Consider the following 10,019-nt stretch of genomic DNA (forward strand, 5'->3'; position numbering starts at 1 on the left):
TGATGACAGATGGTACTTATACGTGGCACTGATGACACATGGCACTAATACGTGGCACTGATGACAGATGGCACTAATACGTGGCACTGATGACAGATGGCACTAATACGTGGCACTAATACGTGGCACCGATGACAGATGGCACTAATACGTGGCACCGATGGCGCGTGACACTGATGACAGATGGCACTGATAAGTGGCATTGATGACACTGACAACAGATGGCACGTGACACTGACAGGTGGCACTGATGACAAATGGCACTGATACGTGGCACTGATGACAAATGGCACTAATATGTAGCACTGATGACAGATGGCACTATGTGGCACTGATGACACGTGGCACTGATGACAGATGGCACTGATACGTGGCACTGATGACAGATGGCACTGGGGACAAATGGCACTGACAACAGGTGGCACTGGGGACAGATAGCACTAACAGGTGGCACTGGGGTGGATGGCACTGGGGTGGATGGCACTGGGGGAGGATGGCACTGGGGGAGGATGGCACTGGGGTGGATGGCACTTTTTTTATTTTTTTCCACTTACGGCCACTGCAGCCGTTCATCTCTCCCCTCTCACACGCTGTCGGTGTGAGGAGGGAGAGCGGCGCTGAGATGATCTCATATGTTTACATATGAGATCATCTCACATTGGACACGCCGATTGCGTTGTAAACGGCCGCTGTGATTGGCCGTTTACAGCGATCTGTGTTTGCCTGTCTCCGGGGGACACCGCAAACACAAAACTTGCCCGATGCACGCCCGCGGCGGCGCGCATTGTGGAAGTAAACATGAGGACGTCCAGGGACGGCCTCCCGGACGAGAGCGCCCGCTCTAAAGCCGTCCTTCGGCTATAGGGCGGATGGGAAGCGGTTAAAGCAAACATGATAAAACATAATAAAAATAGAATTTTGCAGAATAGAATACAGTAAAAAAGAACAGAACAATAGAGAGAGAGAACAATATAACAATAACTATTTTTATTTTTTTATTTTTTTTACATTTTTTTTGTAACAGTTGAAACTGTAACAGTTCCAGGTTCGGGTCTCTCAAAATGTGATGGAATCTTGGGAGACCCTGTGAAAGTGTATCCTAGTCTGTGCAGTGCTGTACCCTACGCTAATAGTCAACTAATGTATGGTTGCGTTCAAAACATTCACCAATGCAAAGACCAGGATTGTCAGGACAGGAGGGACAATACTAATGGGTGTCACACCTATAGCCGCGCTTTCTGCAAACACAACATCTTCTTTGGGGGGCTCGCTGGGTAGGGGTACTTGGGAGGACATGATAAATGCCTCTCATGTAGCCGGCTTACTGCATTTGGATTGGGAAGGTGAGGTGGGGCACCATCTGGAAACAGAAGGGCTCTGATGATCTCTTCCCGGAATTTAACAAAGGATCCAGTCCATCCTGAAGCTCTGTATAGCACATGAGCGTTCAGCAAAGCCAATTGAAATAAATAAACAGACACTTTTTTGTATCAGCGTCTGGCGTTACGGGCAGCTAGGTACAGTGCCAACAATTGGTTGTTGAGGTCCACCCCTCCCATATTTTGGTTATATTCGTGGACACAGAGGGGTTTCTCCACAACGCCAGTCACCGTAGGAATTTGGATCGTTGTGTCTGCACGAAGGGAGGAAAGAACAAAAACATTCTAATTATCCCTCCACTTCACAGTGAGCAAATTATTACACTTGAAGCAGGCTCTCTCCCCCAGCCTAAGACGGGAATCTAAAAGCCTCTGGGGTAAGGAATGGTGATTAGGTCGCACAGTGCCACATGCTCCAATCTGATGATCAAACAAGGGACTAAAAATTGTCCACATACAAATGGTACCCCTTTCCGAATAAGGGTGACACCAAGTCCCACACAATCTTCCCAGCACTCCCTATGTAATCTGGGCAGTTGAGTAGCTCTATGTGACTATCTTTTCCCTCGTAAACCATAAAACTACATGTATAGCCTGTGGCCCTGTCACAGAGCTTATACATCTTGACCCTGTATCTGGCACGCTTCCTGGGAAGATAATGTTTGAAAAACAAGCGGCCAGAAAACGTAAAAAAAATTATTTTTATTTTTAAAATCCGCAGCTACAAACACTGCAATGATCGACCCCGGAGGCCGATCCGTCCATCGGATCGGCTGCCGGCGCCTCCATCTTAACAAAGGGAAACAGGCAGTGGATGGAGCCTTGCGGCTTCACTGCCCATTTCCTATTGCACATGTGTGAGTCGCGTGGCGCTTTGTGAATGGCCCGTTGTTTTCTGGGACACATACATTCCCAGAAGGCATCAGGACCGCTCACCAAAGAGGAAGAAGCGCTGTGGAATAGGAAGAGGCAGATTAGGAAGACTGTCTAGCAACAGGGGTTTCAGGTAAGTTAAATTTTTTTTTTCAAATGTTTATTTTTTATTTTTTAAGAATATTAATGCTATTTTTATTTTATTTTAGGGTGGCCCTCAGCTTTAATCAGGGACTCATCAACGCAGACAACTTGATGGGGAGTAAACAAGTCTGCAAAACGTTGGTTGAAGTGGTTTACGAGGGGCCAAATTTTGTAGAGCCGATTGTATCCAGGGTCTCCACGAGGACCACATAGCTCATTGTTGTTGAAATGCATGAACCGCAAGATCTGCTCTTATCGTGCCCTGGTCATGGAGGCAGAGAACACAGGCATATGGTAAATTGGGTCAGTGGAACAATATGACTACTTACTAATTTTAACTATGCCCATGTCGAGGGATAGGTCCAGAAAGGTCTTAAATTCGGAAACCGTAATAGGTTTCCAATCTCTGGCAAGGGAGGACTGGGGATTAGTGGCGATGTATTGACCAGCATACAAATTACTTTGGTCCACAATAGATCTATAGAGATCTTTGGTGAAAAACAGCAAATAAAAATCAAGTGACGTAAAAACAACTGTTTCCACCTGAATGCCGGTTTGGCCAGTGAATGGGGGAAATACACGTGTTGCCAAAGTGGTGGGTTCCCAATTCGGATTGGCGAATGCAGCAGGAAGGGCACTATGGGCCAGACGGCCTGTCTTTGTTTTCTTGGTGGCAGCGGTAAACTACTTGTGCTTGCCACCTCACCAGCTTGAACTGCACTTATGGGGCTCACCACGTCACCACGTGTTACTGCAGTGCTAGTTTGACTATGACCAGGGTGTACTAGACCACTGGAGCTTGCCAGTTCATTAGAAGGATGAGCGGCACTAGTACTTCTCTGCTCCATACGGGAGCCCTGCGGTTCTTGCACCTCAACAGCAGAAGAAGATCGGGTCTGGTACACCTGTCCCCGCCTATTATGATGTCACAGTCCCAGCATCCTCTGGGACTGTGACATCATAATGGGCGGGGACATCATCCGGTGATGTCCCTATATAAGTCCCTGCGCGCCGCGTCTCTGCCATTGTGAGCGGAGGATGCGACGAGGCAACATCTGAAGAGAAGAAGAGAAGAACAGAAGACGGCGACAGCTGCGACAGAAGACCGGGCCACCGCCTGTAAAAGAGCTAGAAGAAGGCGCAGTGGCCCGGCAAGATGAACGGAAGAGGGGGACAAGACCCCCGAAGTCGGAAGAAGAAAGCCGGGCTCCTCTGCTAGTAAAAGAGCTAGCAGAAGATAGCGGAGGAGTCCGGCGAGAAGACCCCTGAAGACGGAAGACCCCCGGAGCTGTGCAATAAACTATTTTAACCCTTGTGTGTTGTGGCCAGGGTTGTCGGGAAGAGGCCCTTGTCCTCATCAACATGGGGACAAGGTGCCATGTTGAGGGCACGCGGCCTGGCACGGCTCAGGAGGGGGGCGCTCACTCGTCCCCACCCCCTTTCCTGGTCGGCCAAGTAGCGTGCTCGGACAAGGGTCTTATGTGGACCTAGGGGGGATCCCCACGCCGATTTTTCGGCGTAGGGATTCCCCTTTAAGTCCATACCAGGTGGTGGGGCCAGCGACGCCTCCTTTGCTGGCCCCGGCTACCTGGAGATGCGCTCAAAATGAGCGGACTTTTCTCCGGGCATGAAAAGTCCGTTCATTTCAAAAGTACCGGATTGTCCGCCGAAATGCGAGTCCGACGGTAAGATCGGAGTGCAAAACTACTTTCTAAGTTCACCGGAGGCTACACACGGGCAGATTGTCCGGCGGACTTGAGTTTGCCGGACTTTTCCACCGGATTGTTTGATCATGTGTACACGGCATTAGGGAGGTGTATGCTGCGTGCATGGGTGTTAGCGGTACTGGCACTAATCTGACACTGCCTTGGGTGACGCAGACCCTAACTGACCCTAAAACCTAACTGATATCACCCACCGGGTAATCAGGGGGTTAAACCTTTATTGGGTAATAAACAGCATCACCCGTAACACCTATGATTATTGGTGAAAGGGTTAACTAGGGGGCAATCAGAGGTTTAAAACCTTTATAAGGTAGTATATGGGGGTACCTGATGCTATAAAAAGCTGACGATGAACCTAAATACTGGCATACCCCACTTTTAAAGAGGAAGTAAACCCTGATGAGTTTACTTCCTCTTTCATTCCCTGCAAAGGTAAAGCATAATGGACTACTATGCAATGCATGCGCCGTAGACAGCGGTGCCTGTCTTTCGGCAAATATCTCCTAAACCGTGTAGATTTAGGAGATATTTCTTGGACCTACAGGTAAGCCTTAATCTAGGCTTACCTGTAGGTCAAAGTGTGTTGTAAGGGTTTACAACCACTTTAAGTACACAATGAGGTTTATTTACTAAAGCTAGAAAGTGCAAAATCAGGCTCACTTCTGCATAGAAACCAATGAGCTTCTAACTACAGCTTGTTCAGTTAAGCGTTGGTAATAAAACCTGGAAGTTCATTGGTTTCTATGCAAAAATGAGCCTGATTTTGCACTTTCCAGCTTTAGTAAATAAACTCCATTGTGTACTTAAAAGTGGGGTATGCCTGTACCTACCTGACTAACTAGCGCCACCTGTGACAGTAATACTAATATCAGAAAAAGATTGGTTAGTGACACTGGCGACAGGGGGTGAAAGAGTTAACTGGGGGGTGATAAAGGGATTAAACCTTTATTATGGGGAGTTAGGGGGGTACCCTAGACCTAAAGGGGCCTACCACTAACTGCCTTAACACTTATAACAGTCACAAAGGACACCAATGCAGTAATCAGTAAAAAAATAAAAACTACTATTGATGTCACTGTGAAAGAGGGTGACAGGGGGTGCAGGGGGGGGGGTGATGGGGGGGGGGGGTTATGTGCCTATGTGTGCTAGTGTCAGTGTAGTGTTGGTGCAGACTCACTGTAGCTGTCTTCTCTCCTCGGAAGCCGGAACGAAAAGGTTCCACAAGGAGAGATGACATCACGTCTTCTGCTTCTGTTTACAGTTCAGACGCAGAGGAAGCTTCTCATTTGCCAGGAGCGATTGTGAGGGAGAGGCAGATGTGTAATTTATGCTCCTAGAACACGTGATGGCGCTCCCTGCATGTTGGGCCTCTCTACGTGGCCAGGCTGTGAAAAAGTCCCACACATGTGTAATTGTAATACTCAGGAGGAGTAGCAGAATTTTTTGGGGGGGGTGTCATTTGTGGTTTACACATGCCATGTGAGAGAAATAACCTATTACAATGACAATTTTGTGGAAAAATAAATAAAAAATCTTAATTTTGCAAAGAATTGTGGGAAAAAATGACAACATCAAAAAACTCACCATGCCTCTTACTAAATACCTTGGAATGTCTACTTTCTAAAAAGGGGTCATTTGGGGGGTATTTGTACTTTCCTGACTTGTTCGGGTCTCAAGAAGTGAGATAGGCCACCAGTACATCAGATGTGATCAATTTTGTATGATTCGTACCACAGCTTGTAGACTCTCTAACTTTCACAAAGACCAAATAATATCCACTAATTTGGGTTATTTTTACCAAAGATATGTAGCAGTATAAATTGTGGCCAAAATTTATGAAGAAAAATTTATAATTTGCATAATTTTGTCACAGAAACAAAGAAATATGCAGGTTTTTTTTCAAAATTTTTGTTAATTTTTCATTTATAGCGCAAAAAATAAAAACCCCAGAGGTGATCAAATACCACCAAAAGAAAGCTATATTTGTGGGGAAAAAAGGACAAAAAATTCATTTGGGTACAGTGTTGCATGACTGAGTAATTGTCATTCAAAGTGTGAGAGCACCGAAAGCTGAAAATTGGTCTGGGGAGGAAGGGTGTTTAAGTGCCCAGTAGGCAAGTGGTTAAACTTGTGGAACTCTGCTTTAATAATGCTGGTATGTCTTGCTGATACAACCCAAAAACTGAAACACTGCTATCTTCTTTTACTTATGTCTGTTTAACCACTTGACCACTGGGCACTTAAACCCCTTAATAACCAGACAAATTTTCAGTGCTCTCACATTTTTAATGACAATTACTCAGTCATACAACACTGTACCCATATGAAATGTTTGTCCTTTTTTTCACACAAATAGAGCTTTCTTTTAGTGATATTTAATCACTGTTGCGTTTTTTTTTTTTTGCGCTATAAAAAATAATAATAATAATTTTTCTTTGTTTCTGTTATAAAATTTAGCAAATTTGTAATTTTTATTGATACATTTTGGCCAAAATGTATACTGATACATATCTTTGGTAAAAATAAGTACAAATTGGTGTATATTATTTGGTCTTTGTGAAAGTTATAGAGTCCACAAGCTATGGTGCCAATATCTGAAAATTGATCACACCCAAAGTACTGACAGCCTCATTTTTTTGAGACCCTAACATGCCAGAAAAGTACAAATACCCCCCAAATTACCCTTTTTGGAAAGAAGACATTCCAAGGTATTTAGAAAGAGGCATGGTGAGTTTTTTGAAGTGGTAATTTTTTCCCACAATTCTTTGCAAATTCAAGATTTTTTTTTTCACAAAATTGTCATATTAGCAGGTTATTTTTCACACACAGCATATGCATACCACAAATTACACCCCAAAACACATTCTTCTATTACTCCCGAGTATGGCAATACCACATCTGTGAGACTTTTACACAGCGTGGCCCCATAGAGAGGCCCAACATGCAGGGAGCACCTTCAGACGTCCTGGAGCACCCAGGCCAATTCTGACATTTCTCTCCTACATGTAAAAATCATAATTTATTTGCTAGAAAATTACATAGAACCCTAAAAACGTTATATATGTTTTTTTTAAACAAAGACCCTAGAGAATACAATGGTGGTCTTGCACGGTACTTGCTCAGAAATTTTTAGAAAGTGTTTTTTTTTGGAAAAAAAAGTTTTGTGCTTTACAAAAAACAAAACAGTAAAGTTAGACCAATGTTTTTGCATAATGTGAAAGATGAAGTAAATAGATACCTAACATGTCACCCTTCAAAATTGAACATGCTCTGGAATGGCACCAAACTTCACTACTTAAAAATCCCCATTCCCCCAGGGCGAGGCTTTAAATTTTTTTACTGGTTATATGTTTCAAGTTACAGAGGAGGTCTAGGGCCAAAGTTATTGCTCTCACTCTAACGTTTGCACACTGTTTTCATGTGTGGGCGGGACTTGCGTATGCGTTCGCTTCTGCATGCGAGCACATGGGGACAGGGGCACTTTAAAAAAAAAAAATGTATTGTTCATTTTACTTTATTTATTTTGGTTTGACACTTTTTTCCCCCAAATTTTTTTTTTCTGATCACTTTTATTCCTATTACAAGGAATGTAAACATCCCTTGTAATAGGAATATGGCATGACAGGTCCTCTTTACAGTGAAATATGGGGTCAATAAGACCCCACATCTCACCTCTAGCCTGGAAAGCCTGAAATAAAAAAACTATCCTGGCTTTGATCATAGCGGTGAGCCGGTAGAAGCACCGGAGGGCGGCGAGAATGACAATTACTCAGTCATGCAACACTGGACCTATATGACATTTTTGTCCTTTTTTCACACAAATGGAGCTTTCTTTTGGTGGTATTTAATCACCGCTCGGTTTTTTATTTTTTGTGCTATAAAAGAAAAAATACAGAAAATTCTGTAAAAAAATGAATTTTTCTTCGTTTCTGTTATAAAATTTAGCAGATTAGTAATTTTTTCTTCATAAATTTTGGCCAAAATTTATACTACTACATATCTGTGGTAAAAATAAGTACAAATTGGTGGATATTATTTGGTCTTTGTGAAAGTTATAGAGTCCACAAGCTATGGTCCCAATATCTGAAAATTGATCACACCTGAAGTACTGACGGCCTATTTCAATTCTGGAGACCCTAACATGCCAGAAAAGTACAAATACCCCCCAAATGACCCCTTTTTGGAAAGAAGACATTCCAAGGTATTTAGTAAGAGGCATGATGAGTTTTTTGAAGTTGTCATTTTTTCCCACAATTCTTTGCAAAATTAAGATTTTTTTTACTTTTTTTTTTTTCACAAAATTGTCATATTATCAGTTTATTTCTCACACACAGCATATGCATACCACAAATTACACCCCAAAACACATTCTGCTATTACTTCCGAGTACGGCGATACCACATGTGTGAGACTTTTACACAGCGTGGCCACATACAGAGGCCCAACATGCAGGGAGCGCCGTCAGGCGTTCTGGAGCACCCAGGACAATTCTGACATTTCTCTCCTACATGTAAAAATCATCATTTATTTGCTAGAAAATTACATAAAATCCCAAAACATTATATATGTTTTTTTAGCAAACATCCTGGAGAATACAATGGTGGTCGTTGCAACTTTTTATCTTGCACGGTATTTGCACAGCAATTTTTCGAATGCTTTTTTTTGGAAAAAAAACAGTTTTGTGCTTAAAAAAAAAATTACGCTGAGTAAATAGATACCTAACATGTCACTCTTCAAAATTGCACACGCTCGTGGAATGGCGCCAAACGTCGCTACTTAAAAATCCCCATAGGCGACCATTAAATTTTTTTTACTGGTTACATGTTTTGAGTTACAGAGGAGGTCTAGGGCTAGAATTATTGCTCTCGCTCTAATGTTCGCAGCGATACCTCACATGTGTGGTTTGAACACCGTTTTCATATGTGGGCGGGACTTACGTATGCGTTCGCTTCTGCATGCGAGCACATGGGGACAGGGGCGCTTTAAAAAAAAAAAAATTTTATTGTTCATTTTACTTTATTTATTTTAGTTTGACATTTTTTTCCCCAAAAATAAATTTTTTGATCACTTTTATTCCTATTACAAGGAATGTAAACATCCCTTGTAATAGGAATATGGCATGGCAGGTCCTCTTTACAGTGAGATATGGGGTCAACAAGACCCCACATCTCACCTCTAAGCTGGGAAGCCTGAAAAAAAAAAAAAGATTCTGGCTTTGATCGTATTGGCGAGTCGGTAGAAGCACCGGAGGGCGGCAGGAGGGGGGATGTCTATGGCTGGGTATTGCAGGGTATCACCGACTATGGCTGGGTATCTCCGAGTATGGCTGGGTATCTCCGAGTATGGCTGGATATCTCAGAGTATGGCTGGGTATCTCAGAGTATGGCGTTGCAGAGTATTGCGTTGTAGAACATTGCAGGGTATTGGCGGGTGTTGCAGAGCATTTCAGAGTGTTGCAGGGTATTGGCGGGTGTTGCAGAGCATTGCAGAGTGTTGCAGGGTATTGGCGGGTGTTGCAGAGCATTGCAGAGTATTGCAGGGTATTGGCGGGTGTTGCAGAGCATTGCAGAGTGTTGTAGGGTATTGGCGGGTGTTGCAAGGCATTGCAGAGTGTTGCAGGGTATTGGCAGGTGTTGCAGAGCATTGCAGAGTGTTGCAGGGTATTGGCGGGTGTTGCAGAGCATTGCAGAGTGGTGCATGGTATTGGCGGGTGTTGCAGAGCATTGCAGAGTGTTGCAGGGTATTGGTGGGTGTTGCAGAGCATTGCAGAGTGTTGCAGGGTATTGACGGGTGTTGCAGAGCATTGCAGAGTGTTGCAGGGTATTGGCGGGTGTCGCAGAGTATTTGCAGAGTGTTGCAGGGTATTGCAGAGTGTTGCAGGGTATTGCAGGGTATTGCA

The sequence above is a fragment of the Lithobates pipiens genome, unplaced genomic scaffold (genome assembly GCF_037356315.1).
Source record: "Lithobates pipiens isolate NorthernLeopardFrog02 unplaced genomic scaffold, aLitPip1_a1.2 Scaffold_16, whole genome shotgun sequence".
NCBI classification, from domain to species: Eukaryota; Metazoa; Chordata; class Amphibia; order Anura; family Ranidae; genus Lithobates; species Lithobates pipiens.